Here is a 21,251-nt window from a genome sequence, read left to right on the forward strand (position 1 = left end):
AAAACTCTTCCTGGACTGTGAACTAAAAATTCTTCCCTTCAGTCTTACTTGGTCAATGTGAGCCCCAGGGTTACCCAATGGACCAGTAGTTTGCCAGGGAACCATCAGGTATGTACTGTCCTATCCCTGGCTCCAGGGGTGATGACCAGCAAAGGAGATGGGGTAGTAAGGACTGGCTTAGACCAATCAAGACCCATCCCTGAAATGAAAGACTGAACAAACCTCCCTTGAGTTACAAGGCTGAGTTGGGTACAGAGGTCGAATACCAAGAAGAAAATAAGGATTTTGTTAGGAAAGAAGAAAGAGAATGGATGTTAGTAAACAGTTGACAATGTTCACCTTAGAACCCAATGAGCTTACCTTACCAGAAGTGGTAAGAAGTTGATCTCTGATGGTGTGTCTGGAATTTATGTGGAACAGTGGTCCACTGTCAGTAAGAAGGGGTATTTCTAATTAAAAACCCACGTGCTTCCACCTAGCCTTAGAAAAACAGATTCTGCATTCCTTAAGAGAGAGGGCTGCAAAGAAACTTAAATACACTGATGAAACTTTATCAGAGCCTAGTATAAGAGCCATAAAATCAGTAGAAACAAAGACATTCCCCATACCAGCAGAACAGAAATAGCAGCTACTGGTTTAGGATAGCAAGCAGCGGAATGGATAGACGTAGCAAGGTAGCAGAAGAAAAGCCCAAAGAAGACAAAAGTCACCTACCATGGAAAAGAAGGTGGCTGGTATGGCTTTGGGAATCAGTATGTCTTTTAGATACGGGCTTGAAGCTGAAAATGTGAAGATAATTTCAGAGTGCTTGGTGAACTGCTAAGAATACTTGCTTAGCCCTCCTTTCTCTCTCGGGGTGGAAAATAATGTTTCTTATAAAAGAGGATCTTCCAAGAACTCCCCAACGATGAGCAGACTGGATTTCCTGACTTGCTGCATGACCATAGGAAGGTCACAGAATAGTGCTCATCTTTGGGAGATCAAGCCTAGAACGAGGCATGGCCTCTTCATCTAAACATGCTTCAATATTTCTATCTTAAAGCTAGAGAAAAAAAGGTAGGAAACATTAGGTAGCTTAAAAAAATCAAAGAAAATTATGAGCAAACCGAATTTTTTAAAACTGTAATACAGTAAATACCAACATAAATACACACACACACACACACACACATACACACACACATTTGCCTGAAATTGTCATTTCATTAAGACCAAAGTAACTGCTTGGCTATGTCATCTTGAATTAGGTAGAAAGAATAGAATGTTCCAGAAGACTAGCTGCTCATAACATATTCCAACAAAGAAATCTACTATAAAATTATAAGTGGCCATGAATTATAGACTCAAGATTCAAATAATTTTGACAGTGTAAATGTTGGGGAAAAAAAGATCAGGGACAAATGCAAAGTCCACTACTTTGGTTGAAAGAATCAACTGTACAGACAGGATAATACCAGCTTAAGAGCTATGAGTTTTGACCAGATCTGTCAGTTGACCATGATTTAATATGTGATCAGTAGGGTAATGCAACTACTAAAAAATCAATATAATATTTAGATCATGGCAAGTGATAACTACCATTTTCCAACTGGATCAGACCACATTTTGGATCCTGGATAACTGAGCTAAATGAATGACAATGTTGACAAAGTAGGGGATATTCAGAGGAGAAGTCAAGAGGGAAAGTTTGGGAAACTATATCATAAATGTAGCAGAAAAAGCATCATTTAGAGTTAGAAATAAAGTTGTTCCATTACTCTAGAGAGCAAAGACCAAGGCAGCAGATTTGGGATCTCTGCACGAACAAGTGGACACCATTAAATGTCCTATCTCACATTCCTGGAAAGCAAAAGGACAAGCTCTGGAGCCAGTCAGCCTGGGTTCATCCCTGGTTCTGCCGCATACTGACTCTAACCCTGAGCAGGTTGCAAAAACACCTGGTTTCCTCAGTTTCCTCATCAGCAAAATGAGGATACTAGGAGTCCCCATCTCAGAGAATTCTGATGAGGAATACATAAGTTATAAGTACTCAGAACCTTGCCAGGTAAATCGTAAGCACTGTAGACATCTTTGCTATCAATACAAAGAACCAGCTTTTTCACAAACAGAAATTCTATGGGTATTGGTTTGGTAAGGCTACTCTAAAAAAATACCACAAACTGGGTGACTTGAACCACAGAAATTCATTGTCTTACAGTTCTGGAGGCTACAAGTCTGAATCAAGGTGTTGGCAAGGGTGACTCCTTCTGAAGGCTGTAAGAATCTGTTCCATGCCTCTTTCCTAGCTTCTGGTAGACCACTGGTAATTTTTGATGTTCCCTGACTTTTAAAAGAATTGCCCTGGCCTCTGCCTTCATCTTCACATGGAGTTCTCCCTGTGTGAATGTCTGATTCCATATTTTCTTTTTCTATGGAGATACCAGTCATACTAAACTAGGGTTCACAGCAGTGACTTCATTTTAACTTGTTTATCTTTGTGCTGTGCTTATTTTCTCAGTCGTGTCTGACTCTTTGCAACTCCATGGGCTGCATCCCACCCAGGCTTCTCTGTCCAAGGGATTCTCCAGGCAAGAATACTGGAATGGGTTGCCATTTTCTTCTCCAGGGGATCTTTCCAACTCAGGGATCGAACCCAGGTCTGCTGCATTGCAGGCCGACTCTTTACCGCCTGAGCCACCAGGGAAGTCACACCAGAGATAACTATTTATATCTTGGTTTATTTCTTCCTGGAAACATGTATTTATATAATTAGGATCTTCTACTATACATACCTTGGAAAACTGATTTTTTACTTGTCATTTTTATCACTCCCATATCACTAAGAATGAATCAGGGTTGAACATTATGGTACAATTTCTGATGATACAACACCACTGTACCTTATCAGTGCACCGTAATGTCAAACACCGATCTGTTTACTTAACCAACACATCACTGAATGGCTACTCTGTGCCAGGCACTGTTCTAGGTGAACAAAATAAAGCATACCTGACCCAATTCCTGCCCTCATGGTGTCTGCAGTCCAGTACAGGGATTTAGGCAACATATAGTCAACAAGCTAAAGCATGCAGATACAGGTGTTAAGAGTAAAGCAGGAAAGGGAAACAGGAAATACATGTGTGGTGAGGGTGCTTCTATTTTAAGTAAGGTGGTCACAGAAGGCTATTTTGGTTATTTGCAATTTATCTCTGTAAAGACCCTATATCAAAACATGGTCACTTCAAGAGCTACTGGGGATTAGGACTTTACCATATGAATTTGGAGAGACACAGTTCAAACCATACCTATGTCACTTGTTGTTGTTGTTCAGTTGCTCAGTCATGTCCCACCCTTTGCAACCCCATGGACTGCAGCACACCAGGCTTCCCTGTCCTTCACTATCTCCTGGAGTTTGCTCAAACTCATGCCCATCACGTCTATGATGCTATCCAACCAACTCTGTCACCACCTTCTCCTCCTGCCCTCAATCTTTCCCAGCATCAGGGTCTTTTCCAACGAGTCAGCTCTTCACATCAGGTGGCCTAAGTATTAGAGCTTCCACATCAGTCTTTCCAATGAATATTCAGTGTTGATTTCCTTTAGGATTGGCGGGTTTGAACTCCTTGCTGTCCAAGGGACTCTCAAGAGTCTTCTCCAGCACAACAATTTGAAAGCATCAATTCTTCGGTGCTCAGCCTTCTTTATGGTCCAACTCTCATATCCATACATGACTACCTATGTCACCAGGGAGCTTTAAAAAGAGGTCAGAGGGCCTATGATCAGAGATGCTGCTAGTTTAATCCTCCAATGTAGCTGATTGAGGAAATGTTTTTACAAAACAAGTATAGGTCAAATCAGGGCTCACACCATGCAATTTAAGGTGCAATAAGAAGCTTGATTTTTCAACCCAGAGACCTGAGCTGGCCTCACAAATTACAGTAGTAAAAGGACTGGGAAATATTATTGTTACTTTCTTTATTCATTTTCCTGTAGAGACAGCAGAGGGAAATAGCACCTTCTGATCCCTTCAAGGCTGCATTCTTGCTTCAGCTTCCTTTTCGCTTGACAAGTTACAAGCACCCAATACAGCGGTGCCTATGGGAGAATAATAGTCTATCACTTCTGGAGCACTGTAGACTCTTTCCATCTTCATGTCATTTTATCCTCCCAACTATCATCATGGAGACTATGGACATCAAATAGCTTCATACTCATTTCCATATGAGGGAACTGAAAGGTTAAGCTTTTAGTCTGGGGTCATGTAATTACTTAATGGCAGTGCTGTGATTAGGTCTAAGTTTCCTGATAATCTATCAATTATACATCAATTGATTGAGCATCTCCTATTTGTTTAGTACTGTGTTAAGTGTTGAAGATTGAGACCAAGTATCTGTCAAAGCAAACCTTTGAAACTATCAGCGTTGAATTAGAAGCTACACCTGTCAAGACAATACAGATTCCCGCTCACTCTTAACTAAGTCATGACCATAAAACCTCTCGGCACATTATTTTTTTGTCTTGGCACAAACTACATGCAGATCACCCAAAGGACTTCAACCTCCCATGTGAAGCAACATTTTGAAATGCTGTACTCCTGCTCCTTTACAGGACTGCTTCTTAATTCTTCCTCTGTCTCAGGAAGTTCTGGAGAATGTGTCTCTGCTCTCCTTTCCAGACCCATGCTGTGTAGAAAATAGCACTGCCATCTGCGTGGGTCATCTTGCCACAGAAAGCAACAGCTTAGACTTTTCCAGGGTTCTAAAACCACCTCCACTTCTTACACCAACTCAGTGAAGAGCAGAGTGTGCCTCCCCACTGTGTCCCAGGGCAGCCCTGCTGAGTACATCTGTGAGATGTGCTTCATAACAACCAACCACAAAAATCTCGGCGGCAATCAGCAAAAAGCTCTTATTTTTTACTCGCACATCTATGAGTTGACAGGGATTTGGCTAGTGATGAAGACTGAGTGTGGCTGGGCTTGGTTCCAACCAGTGGGTTGGGTTTTGAGCTCCCCCACGTCTCTCGTCTTCACTGGAAGAGCACTTTCTTGAGGCGCGTCCTTTCCATAGTGAAAGTAGGAGCACAAGATGGCAAGTCCCATCTCACGTGTGTATTTCAAACCCAGGCTCACATCACATCCGCAAACCTCCCATTAGCCAAGGCAAATCACTTGGCCCACTCTAAAGTCACAGGGCAGGAAAGTACACCTCCCTACCAGGAAGTCATGTAAAAGGTGTGCAGGTACCACTGCTCCAAGGGAATGACGGGTCAGATCAGCCATCTGCTTACCCTGATAAGGCAGAGGTCCAGTTCTTCAGGATGCCCATGATGGCTCACCCCTAGGTACCCACTTTTCCAGCAGCACAGAGTCTTGTCTTTGACCACTGAACTCTCCTGCCTGATCCTTTCCTCCCCAGATTCCATACCACCACCTCAAGAGCAGCTCTTCCCTTCTCATGCTGCTTTATTAAAAGCTTTCTGCCAGGCTGGGAAGTTGAGGAATCCCACCCGCATCTAATAGACGATAATTTACTAATGTAACCCAGCACTGTTTGCTTTTTCCCTCAGTCTGTTGCTTGCCTGTTGCATTGTTGTTGGCCAAGCTCCAAAAATCATAATAGGAAAGGGAAAAAAGAAACTATTTAGAAGATGATTATCCAAATATCCAAGCCATTCTCTAGGTAATGAATCCATATTGAGTGAGACTAGCACTTGGAACGCTAATGTAAGGGGAAGAGAAAATGAACAATTCCCATTAAAGTAAGTAAGTCCTACAAGTCTATCTTTGTAGGCCCACAACATGGAGCCTCATAGACTTAGTTGTTCACACCTCTCCCATATTTTCAAAGCCATTAACCAGGGTAGGCTTGTCAGGGTTTCAACAGTGTAATTGTTTAGCTATAAATTTCCCTGCTGGCTGGGACCTGAGGTTTCCAATAATCACAGGCAAAGGCAGAAGTCAAACTAGACAGTGCATGGGGGACGGAAGAGAATGAAGCAGGAGGATTTATGAGGTTGGAGGGCCTGGGGTGGCATGGAAAGAGGATGAAGGCTGCTAAAGGTAAGGATACAGAAGAGCAGGGTATGGGACCATAGTGGCTCTAGGTCAGATTGCAAATAAGGTTTCTGCTTTCTGACAGCATGAAAACCAGCCTGAGATGCTGGCTCCCTCCCACACAACCAACCTGGAAGAACCACAGAAAGAAGATGCAAGACTGGATTTAGAGAGCTAACATAAAACTGTGGGGAAGCCCTTGGTAGACTGAATGTGGGTGGGGACAGCAGGTATGGGCAAAGTGATAAAAGAAGCTCCCAAGTTCTGCCCTTGCCATTACCTTCAGGAGATAATCTCCTGCCTTACTGTGGAAAAGAAGACAATGACATTAGCCAGATGGTTGGGGGGACAAGGGTAAAACCAGGACAATGCAACACCCTGTAGAGTGACAAACTGATGGGTTGGTCAGCTGGTCTTGAGCATTCACTCCTCTGCTGGTGGCTCAGTCAGTAAAGAATCCCCCTGCGATGCAGGAGACCTGGGTTCAATCCCTGGGTAGGGAAGATTCCTTAGAGAAGGAAATGGCACCCTCTCCAGTATTCTTGCCTGGGAAATTCCATGGACAGAGGAGCCGGGTGGGCTACCATCCATGATGTCACAATATCTGGACACAATCGAGCAAGTAAACCACCACTGCCTCCATGCCCCTTCACCTCAAGGTTGGTGGGTCACATCAAGAGCTGTGTTCTTCAAATTTGACTTCCACTCACAATGAGAGAACACATTTCATGTGGTGACTCGGTACACATATAGCCCAGAATAAATGAAAGAAAATTTCACAGAAGAATGTGCTTACTATTGGGATGCCCTCCACTTTTTTTCAACCTATTTTGTTCTATTCCATTCTATTTTTTCTCCCTCTCCACCCCTTCTTCTTCCTCCTCCATCTGGTCCTCCTCCTCCTCATTTTCCTTCTTGTTCTTCATGTTCTGCTCTTGTTCTTCCTCCTCTCTCTTCCCTCCTCCTCCCCATACCTACACTGGCTGACTCGCTAAACTGTTCAGGACCCATTAATGGGTTGCCACCCAGAGTTTGAAAAGCTTATCCACAGTGATCACTTCCTTCCAAGGATACTATCTCAGAACATTTAAAAGAAGATTCTGGCCAGAGTTGTGGTCTGTGAAGGGGCAAAAAGTTGGGGTAAGATGCTGTAGTTCTGGGGGACTTGTTTACTCTGCCTTGGAGCGCATCTCTGACCCTTTCTAGGAGTTCCATCAGTAAAGAGCCCCTCCACCAACACAGATAACCAGACACCTGTTACTAAAGGGGAAAAAAAAGGAGTTTTATAGTAGAATGTTATATTCAGGCAAATTATCATTTAAATCTGGGAGCTCAATAGATATATTCTCAAGCATACAAGGCTTTAGCAGGCTTGCTACACAACAAACTATTTAGACAACTCAGGTAAGAAATCCAGATTACTAAAAGAAATATGGAAAATAAAGAGATTCAAACAATTAGTAGAATTTTTGCTATCTAAAAAATTAAGAAACAAATAAAAATAAATAAATGTATTGATAAGAACTCAGAACAAAAGTTTCAATCAACAAGGGAATGGGAGAAAGGAATGGACAGCAAAAAGAATGAGGATATGTTAACACATCCAACTTGCTCAGGGTAAGATTATAGACAGATGACAGATGATCAATAATAGATGATAGGTGGATGGAATAGAGATAGATCTGGATAGTTGGGGGGATAAGTAGATTTAAGTATAGGAGAGACAGAGACTCTCAGATTAGCTAAATTTATTGCATATAATTCAACGATATGTGGTTTGTGAGAAAAATTAAAAGAAAACAGAAAGATGAAAAGATGAAAAAATATTCAGGGAAAATATGAATCAAATAAAGTCACAGCATCACTTTCAATATCTAACAATGGAATTTAAGACAAAAAAGAGAATATGAAGAACAGGAAAGAAGAACTATATATAACAATCATTGGGATATATGAACTTCACAATATAGTTTCAATATGTATAAAGTAACAATGATAAAAATGGGAGATAGAAAACAAGGCAACACCCTCCCCCCACAAAAAAAGCATAAACCAAGTAGTCACATTTATACTTAGAGCAACTGATGTTTTCCTACTGTCCTCAGAATAAAGTTCAATATCAGGGCTTGTGAGGCCCTACATGATGTGGTCCCTTTTACCTCTCTAGCTCCATTCTTTGTACCTCACTCTCTTCAATACTGTCTGTAAAGGATAAAGACAAGATAAGAAGGGGATGAAGAGGGCTAAGGTAAAGGTGAGAGTGACCACTGTGCTACAGGTGCACTACAATGGTTCTTGAAGGCTGGATGGCAAAGATCAGAAGAAGTCACAGAAGAGATGAGACTGAAGCATCAGGCAGGGACCAGCTCAGCCTAGAGCCAGTAAGCCATGCCAAGGAATCCGGACTTTATCCCATGGCCAGATAACAGGGAGACCTGTCAGGGTTTTGATCAGGTTAGTGACTCTTAGCCAGTACATAATCCATTTATTGATCTGGATTGCCAAAGGCTATAAGGGTATGAGAAGGGAGAAACTGTTGTGAGCTGGTGATTAAGGCTGAAAGAGGCAGATGATTTAGGCTGATGAAAAAGAAAGGGGAAATCACTGGGGAAAGGAGACAGTGACAAGAAACAAAATTGGGAATGAGAGTACAGAGTTCAAAGAACAACTAGGAAAGCCCTCTACCTCCAGGAAATGATGAGAGACAAGGAGGAGGGTAGGAAAGACAGGGGCAGTTGAGGTAGACACCAAATTGAGGACGTGAGACCTGACTCAACATATTAGTGCTTCTCCAAACTTTCTTCCCAATGGCATAGGAAGAGGAACCCCAGAACTCTTGGGTGGTGGCTGGAAGTAGACTTCTACAATCTCAGAAATTCTTTGAAATCGATATTTAATCTTTAAAATTCATATGCATTTTGTGTTCTTCTTTATATGAGATCAATCTGTGTGTACATGCTAAGTCGCTTCAGTCGTGTTTGACCCTTTGCAACCCTATGGACTGCAAACCGCCAGGCTCCCCTTTCCATGGGATTCTCCAGGAAAGAATACTGGAGTGGGTTGCCATGCCCCCTTCTTGACCCAGGGATCAAACCTGCGTCTCCTACGTCTCTTGCCTTGGCAGGCGAGTTCTTTACCACTAGCACCACCTGGGAAACCCAACATCAATCTGTTTTAATATAAAAACATTTTTTTAATTACTTTCTCATGAAAACACTTAACTTTTCACACCCCAAGAAAGATTTCAGATTAAATTAGTATTCCAGAAAGATGTTTCTGTGACTTCTCACACCTCATAAATGCCAATATCTAAGGGACACCGAGATGCCCAACAGTGAGAAATCCAGCGTTCCCAGGTAAGCTGTGAAGTGAGAGAGGTATTTGAGGAAGTTAAAAATACGCTGGAGGGTGCTACATAGATGGGTCAGTTTGAAAGCCTGGTAAGAGGCTTTTGAGATCATCGCGATGAGATCTTAGACCAGAGGATGGCAGTAGATGAAGGAAAACAACATACGCGAGAGAAATTCTTGAGGCTTGATGGATAATGCAATACAGGGCAGAAAAGAGGAAAAGAAGGAATCAAAAATAATTCTGACTTTGAACTTGAGGGAGCAGATGCCCAGGCTGAGGAGGAGAAATGTGAAAAGGGGGTCCCTCATCCTTCCCAAGGATCAGGAGTAAGAATATTGACTTCAGCTAGCTGTGCGTGACCATGTGTACGATCCCCATGCAGAAATATGTTATACGAGGGATAAGATCTAAGGTAGAAACACAAATGTGGCAGTCAGGATCATTCTCACGGGGGTCACACACAGTTGATACACAGAGTGCATGGAAACCATGAGTGAGTCAGGAAAAAGAGCAAGCTAAGCACTCAACTTAGGGAGATAGTCATAGACGACGGGTAGAAAAGGAGAGAGGGGGTTCTCATGCAGGAAAGAGAGAAAAGTATATCCACCTAACATACAGACATAACATTTTCAATTGTAAGTAGCAGGAAAAATTTGAACAAGAAAGGGAAAAGGGGAGGAAACATATTGGCTGGTAAAACTGAAGAGTCCAGGTGTAGACCGTGCCTTCCAGTAAGATCAGATCCTAGTGCTCAAAGGATGCCATTAGAAACCCATATCTGTCCACCTCTTCACTCTTCTTCCCTTTCCAGTGGCTTCACTTTCACACAGATTTTCCAATCCTGATGGGACCCCTGGAAGCTAGGTTTTTATCCTCTCATCAACCAAGATGAAAGAGAACTTCTCCATCCCCAAAGTTCCAACAAAAGTTTCCAACAGAAGTTCCAGGTTTGCTTCTGATTGGACCATCTTGGCTCACCGGATCACCTGGCCAGACCTGGGTCAGGTGCCCCAAAGTCTCTGCACCCATACCTACATGAAGGAAGCCTGGGGGAAAGGGGGCACTCAATGAAAGATGGCTATGCAACTTCCATAAAAAGAGAGAAGCAGAGAGAGGGTCCAGAGAGAGAAGGGGAGGTTTTAAGAAGCTGGGGGTGGAGAGAGGGTGGCCAAACATAGGGAATGTCAAACAAAGCCTAAGGTGGGGGCAATGGAGGCTGCAATGCCCTTGGCTAGCTGGGAAGCAGGCCCTCTCTCTGCTGGGTCTCCCTCCTGCCTTAGGAGAGTGAGTCTGAGGACAGTGAAGCCCCCTCCTCAGCTTCCGCCCCCTCATTCTCAACCTGGCATCCAGAGCCCTGGCTCGCAGCCCCTCATCACCATGCCCTCCCAGAGACTTGCCACAGCCACTTTAGCTGGAGCCTGCAGGACTCTCAGGCAATAAAAAGTCCCTCTGGCTTCAGAAAGCGGCCTTGTAATGCAACAGCCAGGTCCTTCCTGACTGGACTTCTCACAGCACATATCATACGATTCCTTCTTTCCCAGCAGGTAATTTTTCCAGTGAAAGAATCACCCCTCCCCTGGCCTTTGCCTCTGACCCTCTGATTGCTTGCCAGGGGAGCACCAGCAATGCTCCTTGGCTGGACTTCAGAGTTCCAGTTCAGCCGGGGTGGGGGTGGGGGTGCTAGGCTGGGATTTAACCAAGGACCCCAAGGGGCTCATGTTATATGAATCATCTCCCCAGCACCCCGAGACATCAAACCACACTTCACCTCTCGCTCTTTCTTTCCTGGCCACTTCAGCTCATTGGCGTTTAAAGCAGAGCATCTGAAACACCCTAGCAGGCTCCCCTTTTCATGAGAGTGAGCGAGGAAGAAAGAGGCAGACAGACAGATAGATGGATGGAGAGAAGGGAATCCTGTGGACAGTGAGGATGAATATGGATTGCAAACTTCTGCAGCGGGAGGGGGAGCCGGGGCCATCACATCCAATGCTGCACTCCAGACCCGGATGGACCGACAGCAGCTCCCCTTAGGAATCTGAGTGGGCTCTTTCTTATGCGATGTTGTGAAGTATGTCGGCATTCCTGGGCACCATCAGCCTCCTCCAAATGACCTGAGTGGGGGTGTGAATAGCAAGCTCTCACCGCCTTGGGCTGTGCAGAGGGAGAGGCTGGGAATTCTGTTCCAGAGGTTTCCTCTTGCTGTGAAAATCAAGGCAGACATGCTTCATCCTCAGCTCCCCGAATACCCTTGAAGATCAAGGGGCAGATAAACTAATCTATTATAAATTCTAATGCAGTGCAGTTCCCTGACCAGAGCCTCTTCTCCTTCGGTGCCCCAAGCGTTAGCCAATATTTCATCAAAACCGGCTCCCTTCTGCAGGCCCATGTCGGCTCCTCCCACTCATCCCAAGAGGCTTGCACACTGGTGCCTTCTCTGTGCATGTGCTATACACACACACGCACACACACACAAAGCCGGACCCTGATCATCCTTCCTGATTTATGATCTTATTTTGCCAGTCTGGCTTAAAATGATCATTTTTTGCTCTCAGAATCTTTGAATCCCAGGAAAGGATGATTTAAAACACCAAAAAGATGATACACACGTGCGCACACACAAACACACATCAACGAGACTCTCAGAGCTTTTCCATGAGATATTCGTTTACAAGAACTTGTCTTCTTGTGATTTCAGCCTTCCTCCTTGTACCATCTAAGCCTCATCTCTAGTGAAATAAAGGCAAATCCTAAGCCCAGGGGTAGCCCAACCACTCCTATGGGTGTCCTTGTTCGTCTCTCGGCAAACAGGACATCCACCTCATCTGCTTGGAAACCTCATACAGCCACTTCAATGCCTGCTTCATCTTAGTTCTCCCTCCTATAAAGTGGGTCTAATACACCCACCAGGAGTCATGCTGTGAGAATTCATGCGTTAACCCTTTGGGAAGATGAACACATGATTATCACCATTCAGCCAGGGAAGGGCGGGGTCAGTCTGACCCTGAGACCCTGTCTGGGTGAGCAGTTTAAGAAAGCATCAGAGTTGAGCAACTGGAGGTGAGCAAAGAAGAAATGGCCCCCATAAGAGCCGTATTTCCAGCAGATTATACGGTAATCCCAGATTTATACTGAATAATCATCATCCTAAGGAAAACCTCGGCAGGGCTTCCTGTGTACTCCATACTGTGTGTCAGGTGGATGAGCTCATTTACTTCTCTAATCCACCCTCTGAAGAAGTCCTAGTTTATGGACGAGGAAACAATAGTGGAAAAGTTAAATGATTTGCCTGTAGAGCCAGGCTGCACTTTTTAATGCCTAAAATATACTGCAGCAAGCAAGGGCCTGAACAAGCTAGCACGTGTGTGGGCATGGAAAGGAGCCGGAAAGGAAACACAGGGCAGCATCCTAGGGTTACAGGTGGTAGGATTACAGGTGAGTTTTTTTCTTGCACTAGAGTTTCTATATTTTACCTAGATTTTCTCATTTCCACAGTAAACATGTATTGCTTTTATAACAATGATTTTTAAATGTTCTTTTGAAAGAGCACCTTCCATTTCTTTCCTTAGACCACTGAGCTTTTTCAGCCAGAGCAGCAGAGACAAGCAGGGCCTAGGCTCACACGGTTAGGCAGGCTCAAGCCATTTCCACCAAGACAAGCAGAAGGACTGAGAAGCAGTTTAGTCTGCTGTTAAGAAATACCATCATTAGGGAAGTGGAATGTGGCCTCTTGCACCCCAAATCCAACCAAGTTCCTGATGTCTGTGGACAGCATCAGGTAGACAATGGGAAGGATGGAAAGACACCTAGATGAGGGTCTGGAGACAAGATTTCTAGATTTTTCTCTTTCATTTTTTCATCTTGTGGTAGCCGGCTAATTTCTTTACTGTGTGAACCAGATTTCTCACCTTGTGACCTCTGAGATTCTAAAATAACCCTAAGACATGCTGTGTGAGTGCCAGCCACACTCCACGCTCACATCATCACCACAAAAATCCTATGGAGTTGACCTTGATATTCCCATTTCACAGATGGGACCCTGAAGCTCCAAGACTAAACATGATCAAGGTCACAGAGCAGGTAAGCCAATGAATGAGGCTGGATGCAAAGCCAGGTACATCCAAACTCCAGCATTAGGAGTTCTTTTTTGAGTCAATCATGTCGTCAGAATTCTAATGCCAACCTTTCAAAGATCCTGGCCCAATCCACCACCTCCAGCTATGTGTCAAAGTGGTGTCAACACCATTATCATTACCGCTTTGGAGGGTTGCTTTTTAAGCAAACTGCTTTGTAATTCTCATTCTGTTTCAGCCCATTCTTCTCTCCTTCTTGTCACGAAGGCTCCACCAAGTCCTTCAGGGCCTCTCAAGCTTTCCCAGGCTCATCAGAAAGAGAGCTCAGCTCTCTGGCACCCACAGAGAGACAATCACACATTAGCCCCTAGGTGCTGGCCCATAAGCTTTTCCCAGAACGGACCAGAAGTGGGAGGGAGGAGGGAGCTTGCACTGCACCCAGCCCGTTAGCTCTTCAGGCAGCCAGCAATAATGGAGAATGTGATAAGCTGTCACTAGAAGCCAGCTCAGTTCTCCGAGACTTAATGGTACAATAACACAATAGGGTCAGACTAAAAAGGTTCCCTTATGAAAATTTTATCAGCAACTTTGGTAAATGGCTATGGGAAAGGTGCTTTGCTCCCAGGCAGACCTGGGACCCGATTTTACAAGGTACAGGCGGCCCGCATTGCATCACCCCCACAAGATATTAAGGGCACTCAAATTGAATTAACACCAAATCAAGCCGGTGCACTTAACAATACAAATGCACTTAAGGGATGCCTCAGGATGATTTGTGACTAAAGAAAGCAAAGAAGAAAACGGCCTGCAAGCCACAAGGGTGGTGTTGTGTGTCATATACAGGAAAGGCCATAAGTAGAACTTAGAATACCGGAAAACCATGAACTTCAGGGGCTCTCAAATACCTTAGACACAACTGTAAAGTAGAAGGCCGCTTTTGTGGTATGCAGAAACAATTGATAAATAAATTACAGCCAATTTTCTTAGTGGCATGGTCTCCATTACCTCTGACAGCGGTGTAACTACTCTACTAAGATGATAAGAGGCAAATAATGGCATATCAGGTAGCGCCCCAGGAAATTCTTTGCCAGTTGCCAGGTCTCTTCATGACAGTGATGACACAAAGATCCTCAGTGAGAGCCAAGTGATGAGAAGTGACAGCTCGCCAGGCAGACCGTGACAGGTTCTAAAAAGAATCAGCTGCAAATGTCCCTGGCAGATGGGACCCCAGAGTCAGGGCTGGCCCCTTGGTCTCCTTCCTTTCCCCGTCAGCATTTGTCCACACACATTTTCTCCTTGCATGTCTTACTCCTTCGCTTTCTGCCTCCCTCACCCTCTTCCCACACCCCTATTCTCACCCCCTCACCTTCTTTCTGTTGAACAGACCCTGTCTACTGAGCTGGAAGACAGTTTGGCCATCTTCATAGATGAATGGCTCTTCTGAGATTATCTTGGAAACTTGGACACATTCTGGACTTGGGAGAATTCAGGGGGAAAAAATGGCCTCACTGGGGATTCCTTTCCATCAAGTGAAATACAGACATAAGCATGCTTTTGTTATCCTTCCAGGAAAGAGCTGTCTCCACGCAGGGTCTTACTCCGAAAACGGGCTCCATTTAGGTTGGAGGTGGCCTCATTTTGTCAGTTAAAGCAATTGCTTTTCGAATCATGAGGTGGCTTGGAAACTGGGGCAGGCAGGTTCCATCTTTCACTATAAAGAAACAAGTTCTCGAATACCAAGACAGGCCATTCCTGGACGCTGCTGGGTCCCAGCTCACTCCAGGAGGCAGGCATTATCATAAGAGAAACCTCGAGGACAGGGAGGTCTCTCTGTCTGGAACGACGGATCCTGGGCTCTTGCTCTGCTAGAACTCAGCTGTGTGATTCTGAGTGAATTATTTGACTTCTTTAGTAAAATAGAGATACTCACATCTTTTCTAATGTCCTCATGGGACTGTCTTGAAGAGGCATCAAAAGTAATTACAGGAAAAATCTTTGCAGCTAGGAACCATCCACACGTATAAGGCATTGTTATGATGGAAATAATCTACAAATTACACATTTGTAGCAGACCCATTTCTTACAAAACCAGTCCTAAGTCTGAAGAATGAATATTCAAACTACCTGGTTTTCCATAACAGCAGCCTCCTCTCTGATAATCAGAGGAAGAGAAGAACAAACAAATGTGAAGGCTGCTGCTGCTGCTGCTAAGTCGCTTCAGTCGTGTCCAACTCTGTGCGACCCCATAGACGGCAGCCCATCAGGCTCCGCTGTCCCTGGGGTTCTCCAGGCAAGAACACTGGAGTGGGTTGCCATTTCCTTCTCCAGTGCATGAAAGGGAAAAGTGAAAGTGAAGTCGCTCAGTCGTGTCTGACTCTTAGCGACCCCATGGACTGTAGCCTCCCAGGCTCCTCCGTCCATGGGATTTTCCAGGCAAGAGTACTGGAGTGGGGTGCCATTGCCTTCTCCAAAATGTGAAGGAAATCCACTGAAATCCTCAAACTTCATCGCACCAATGACTTGTTAGCTTCTCCCATATTGAGGGCTTCCCTGGTGGCTTAGATGGTAAAGAATCTGCCTGCAATGCAGGAGACCTGGGTTTGATCCTTGGATCAGGAAGATCCCCTGAAGAAGGGAATGGCAACCTACTCCAATATTCTTACCTGGAGAATCCCACGGACAGAGGAGCCTGGTGGGCTACAGTCCATGGGGTCTCAAAGAATCGTGCATGACTGAGTGACTAACACTTCCCATATTGAACTTTGAAGTCAAACGATGAATGGTATCATTCCTGGCATTCCCCAGCTCACCAGATACATCTGCAGGCATGTGACAGGACATCTTGCTTCTCAGAGAAAGCCAGAGATCTGCCCCATCCTCTGATCATCCTCAGAGAGGTCAGCCAGCACAACAGGTGACAGCATCGCATAACACACAACCTTCTGGGCCCTTTACCTCCATCCTGGACACCTGGAGGCCCTGCCCATAGACTGCCCTCCACTTACTCTGTTCTTCTACATGATCCTCCATACACTTACATTGATTGCTGTGCTGTGCTAAGTCGCTTCAGTTGTGTCCTACTCTGTGCAACCCTGTGGACTACAGCCTGCCAGTGTCCTCTGTCCATAGGATTCTCCAGGCAGGAATACTGAAGTGGGTTGCCATTCCCTCCTCCAGGGGATCTTCCCATCCCAGGAATCGAAACTGGGTCTCCTGCATTTCCTTCATTGGCAGGTGGATTCTTTACCACCAGAGCCACCAGGGAAGCCCATTTATATTGCTTACTTCTTACCTATTATTAGTCCTCTTTCCTCAAGCAAAACTCTTTGAAGCTCATAAATCATTATTCAACAGTGGTTCATCCAGTCAACAAATATTTATTGAGGGCTTACTATGTTCTCTGCATGGTGCTAGGTCTCAGGAATATAGGGGTAAATCAGCAACACCCCTAACTCAAAGAGCTTACTTTCTATATCATTGTCCCTTTCTTAACCCCATCTTTGGTTTCTCTATAATCAGAAATGCAGAATTCTAAGCTGAGCACACCTCTCTAGTGAGGCAAACCTCTTTATAAATTTGAAAGGAAGAACAATGTGTGTTACCTATGAGTCCCCATATGTATGTATGTCGCTAACTGCATCCTTCAGACAGAATTCATTCCTCCCTCTGCTGGGCTCCCATAGACTCATACATACTTCTATCACATAATGTGTTCAATTATTTGTTTAAGTGTTGCTCTCTCCCCCAAACACTCTGGACCTTTTGGCTTGGGCACCCTGCTTATCTTACTCTTGCCCAAATCCAAAGCACATATCACAATGCTTGGTCCTTAGCCAGTGCTCAGTAAGCCTATGTGGAATGAATGAATGAATGAACCTGTCATCTCTTTACTTTCCCTGTTTATGACCATCTTCCCTTTCTTCTTTCTTTTCTATTATCCCCAACCTCAGCCTATGATCCAGGGAGGCAGTGTATCTCAGTGGTGATGACTCAGGCTTTTTCTGGAGTGTTTTGGGGTTGGCTCCTGTTGGCTTGCAAAAGCAGATTGTCAAATATTTGGGATTTTTTTTGAGCTGATTTAACTGTTAGAAACTTGAAATTGGTCATGGTGGAAGTATTTACATGATGGAAATCAGTAAATACTCTATATCAGGCATTTAGAATTTTGTTTTGGTTTCAGCTTTTTGGTAGCCTGTTTGTCAGCCCACCACTGCCCTGATTTAGCTGGACTTGGAGTTGTGACTCAGCTTTGACATTCATTAACTGTGTGACCTTGGACAACCTGATTGGTATCTCAAAGACTCAATTTCCTCATCTATAAAATGGGAATGATAATTATAACTTCAAGGGGTTATTGTGTGCCTTTAAGTGACCTAATGTTTGTAAAGTGCTTAGCACGGTTCCTCATACATAGTATGTAGCCAATAAAAGCAGTTTATTAGTATTAGCATTATTCTCTGGCTTTCCATTAAGGCATTCTTTCATCCAGTTTGTTATACTTCTCTTCTTATATCCCAAAGGATTTATGACAACTTAATAAAGCACAAGCCATAAAATAGAAAATAAAAATCAGGATAAGGGAAAATAAAAAATCATAATACAAAGTCACAATCACAACGCTATTCTGATTGGATGGAATCTAATAGACTACAACCACAGAATGTTAGTTGGCGATTTCTTAAAATGTCGCCAATAGAGTCACCTAAAAGTGACTTAATCTTATAGCATTAGAGTGGACAGGGCCTCAGAGATCTTCTTGTTCAATTCCTTACCTTATAGATGGAAAACGGAAGTCAGCAGGCAGGAAAGAATCATTTCTTGAGCACTTCCAGGCATGGCGATGGATGCTTTCACTTTTATCGTCTCTAGGCCATTCTAATTTACAGATGAAACCATTGAGGCCAGGGAAATGGCAGGCTCCTCCTAAAGCCATCAGGCTGCTAGTCGTAGAACTAAAATGGGAACCAGATTCCCATGTCCCGGTCCACTCCCTCTGTCTTCTCAGGTACCATCCTCTCTCCTCACTCCAGGAAGAGCTGTTTTGTGATAACAGCTTCCTGAAGATCAATCTCCCAAGATCCAATAGAATCTTAGTCAAATGGAGAAACTGCAAGCACTGTGGTAGAGGGGACTTCCCAGGGAATTTCCTAGGTCTGACTGTGGCATATGAAAGAAGGACATGCATAAGCTCACTGGCAGGAGCAGCTGCTTTTGTATAAAACCCATCCTCATTTCGTGTTAGCTTTTGAAAAGAGAACTATGCTTTTAATTCAGTTCATTTGTGGTCTTCTCTGAAGTTCAGGTCTTCTGCTGGTCTTATAACTAGATTTTTTTCCTAACTTCTACCAAGAGCTTCATTTTTCACACAACCTTCTATTGGCGTGGTTAATAGGCACAGAATTCAAATCTCTTTTCCCTTCTTCATCTGAAAGAAGCAGCACAAAACAAGAAAGGGGTTAAAGCAATAGACAGGATGGAGATGGGAGGCCAAGGAAGAGCCTGCATGATTCACAAAGTGAATGAATCCTCCATTTATGGAGAGCTGACAGCAATGTCTCATTTATTAGGCCACCACCCTTCTTTGGCAGCAAGCAGGTTGGTGGCCCAGCCTGGGAGTTCTGTTTTATGGGAATAGTGTTATTGCTTTCAGAGCTGTAGCTGACCTCACACCAAATAAACACGTCAACCACTTCTCAAGTCCCTGTTCCCAGGTGTGGCACGGAGGCACCGTGCAAGGGCCCTTGTGGCCTCGCTCCCTTTTTTCCCTGCCTCCATTCAGAAATGGCTCTCCAGGTCCTAGTGTCCATGCTAACAGCCCCTTTTCTCTCTTTCCCTGTCCCATTCTCCAAATCATCTGTTCCATCTGCCCAAGATCTCACAACTGGACATGTATCGTCACATTAGTGCAAGTCAACCTGCTCACCTTCAGAGAAACTTCTGGATAACAAAGGAGGTTCTGGGGGGAGGAGCACCATTGCACAACTGAACACAAATTCTCTCACACATATCTTTCAAAACTGAAATTGGGCACTTTTTAAATCATTTCTTTTTCCAATTTTTCAAAATATGTTTTTTAATGATTTGTTTTTCACACAGCAGAGTTAATTGTTCCAGACTTAACCCCAGGCAGGCTCCACCACAAGCATAATTCAGAGGCCCATCACTCTACCACCTGTTGCGTGAACTTGGGTAATGCTGACTCACTCTTATGGTTTTAAATGAGGCAGTTCAGTTCAGTTCAGTCACTCAGTCATGTTTGACTCTTCACGACCCCATGGACTACAGGCTTCCCTGTCCATCACCAACTCCTGGAGCTTGCTCAAACTCATGTCGCATCTAGTCGGTGATGCCATCCAACCATCTCATCCTCTGTCATCACCTTCTCCTCCCACCTTCAATCTTTCCCAGCATCAGGGTCTTCTCAAATGAGTCAGCTCTTCCAATCAGGTGGCCAAAGTATTGAAACTTCAGCTTCTGCATCAGTCCTTCCAATGAATATTCAGGACTGATTTCCTTTAGGATTGTGCAAGATCAAAAAGAAGATCTGTGACCCAAAATGAAACAAAACCCCCACAATCCACTGGAAAGCCATCTCCAAGGGCTGTCTGCAAATCCACCGTGTAGAAGCCCTCCCCAGTCTATGGACACTGAAGTGCTCACCTGGGCATGTCTAGAGTTGAGGCATAGGTCCCATAGAAGGCTGATGTGGGTTTCAACTCTACTGCTTACTTTCTCTGTGACCTTAGTCAAACTGCAATGGTCTTAGTCCTTTAAGAGCAAAATGGGAAAAATTATTAATGGCCTGACGTCCACCAGGCAGCAAATGTGAACGTGCTTTGGAAAAAAAGCTATGCGGTTTAAAAAAAAAAGGCAGCTGTTGCTATTATGATAAATCAAAAGTGAGACCAGTGTGTGTTTCGTAAGATAAAACCCGAGGCGCTGGGTTCTGGAAGTACCTCTTTTAGAGCTGGTGGTGAGACTGCTGTGGAGACGGCACGGCCTGACCTGCCTCCATGTCTGTGGGAGCGACTGCGCCTCAGGATGTGCAGAGCGGTGCATTGTGGGAGAGCCCACAGCTTGCCTGTTGCCTACACAGCCAATCTGAAACCACACTCCCGTTTCCTATTGGAGCAGAGCTTCCTAGGTGGCGCTAGTGGTAAAGATCTTGCCTGCCAACACAGGAGACATAAGAGATGAGGGTTCGATCCCTGGGTTTGGAAAATCCCCTGGAGGAGGGCATGGCAACCACTCCAGAATTCTTGCCTGGAGATTCCCATGGACAGAGGAGCCTGGCAGGCTACAGTCCATAGGGTCGCAAAGAGTCAGACACGACTGAAGCGATTTAGCATGCAAGCAGGCAAAAGTTGATTAACCGTGTCGTGTAATTTCAGATGTATAGCCAAGTGATTCAGTTATACATATACATGCATCTATTCTTTTTCAAATTCTTTTCCCATTTAGGTTATTACAGAATATTGAGCAGAGTTCCCCTATATAGTAAGTTCTTGTTGGTTACCTATTTTTTTAAGGTTTTTTTTTAATGTGGACCATTTTTAAAGCCTTTATTGAATTTGTTACAATATTGCTTCTGTTGTATGGTTTGGCTTTTTTAGCCACAAGGCATGTGGGATCTCAGCTTCCCAACCAGGTTTTGAACTCACACCCTATGCACTGGAAGGTGAAGTCTTAACCACCAGACTTCCAGGGAAGTCCCTGGTTATCTACTTTAAATATAGCAGTGTGTACATGTCAATCCCAAACTCCCAATCTGTCTATCCCAATCTCCCCCACCCTTC

The 21,251-nt window shown here is 44.3% G+C and overlaps 1 protein-coding gene across 4 annotated transcripts in view; it reads right to left on the reverse strand.

The window, feature by feature from the left end:
• Positions 1 to 20,512, reverse strand: part of LOC145510005 (uncharacterized) — a 287,812-nt gene extending 267,300 nt beyond the window's left edge. For all 4 annotated transcript variants that reach the window (XR_014056612.1, XR_014056614.1, XM_081499944.1 and 1 more), the window contains exons 1-3: positions 20,412 to 20,512; positions 20,116 to 20,223; positions 18,228 to 18,880 (exon numbers count right to left, since the gene is read on the reverse strand). The gene's annotated coding sequence lies outside the window, so the exon portion shown is untranslated. The remainder of the gene's footprint in view (positions 1 to 18,227; positions 18,881 to 20,115; positions 20,224 to 20,411) is intronic.
• Between the last annotated feature and the right edge of the window lie 739 nt (positions 20,513 to 21,251).

Source organism: Giraffa tippelskirchi, chromosome 1 (assembly GCF_054371585.1).
Source record: "Giraffa tippelskirchi isolate mGirTip1 chromosome 1, T2T-mGirTip1v1.2.pri, whole genome shotgun sequence".
NCBI classification, from domain to species: domain Eukaryota; kingdom Metazoa; phylum Chordata; class Mammalia; order Artiodactyla; family Giraffidae; genus Giraffa; species Giraffa tippelskirchi.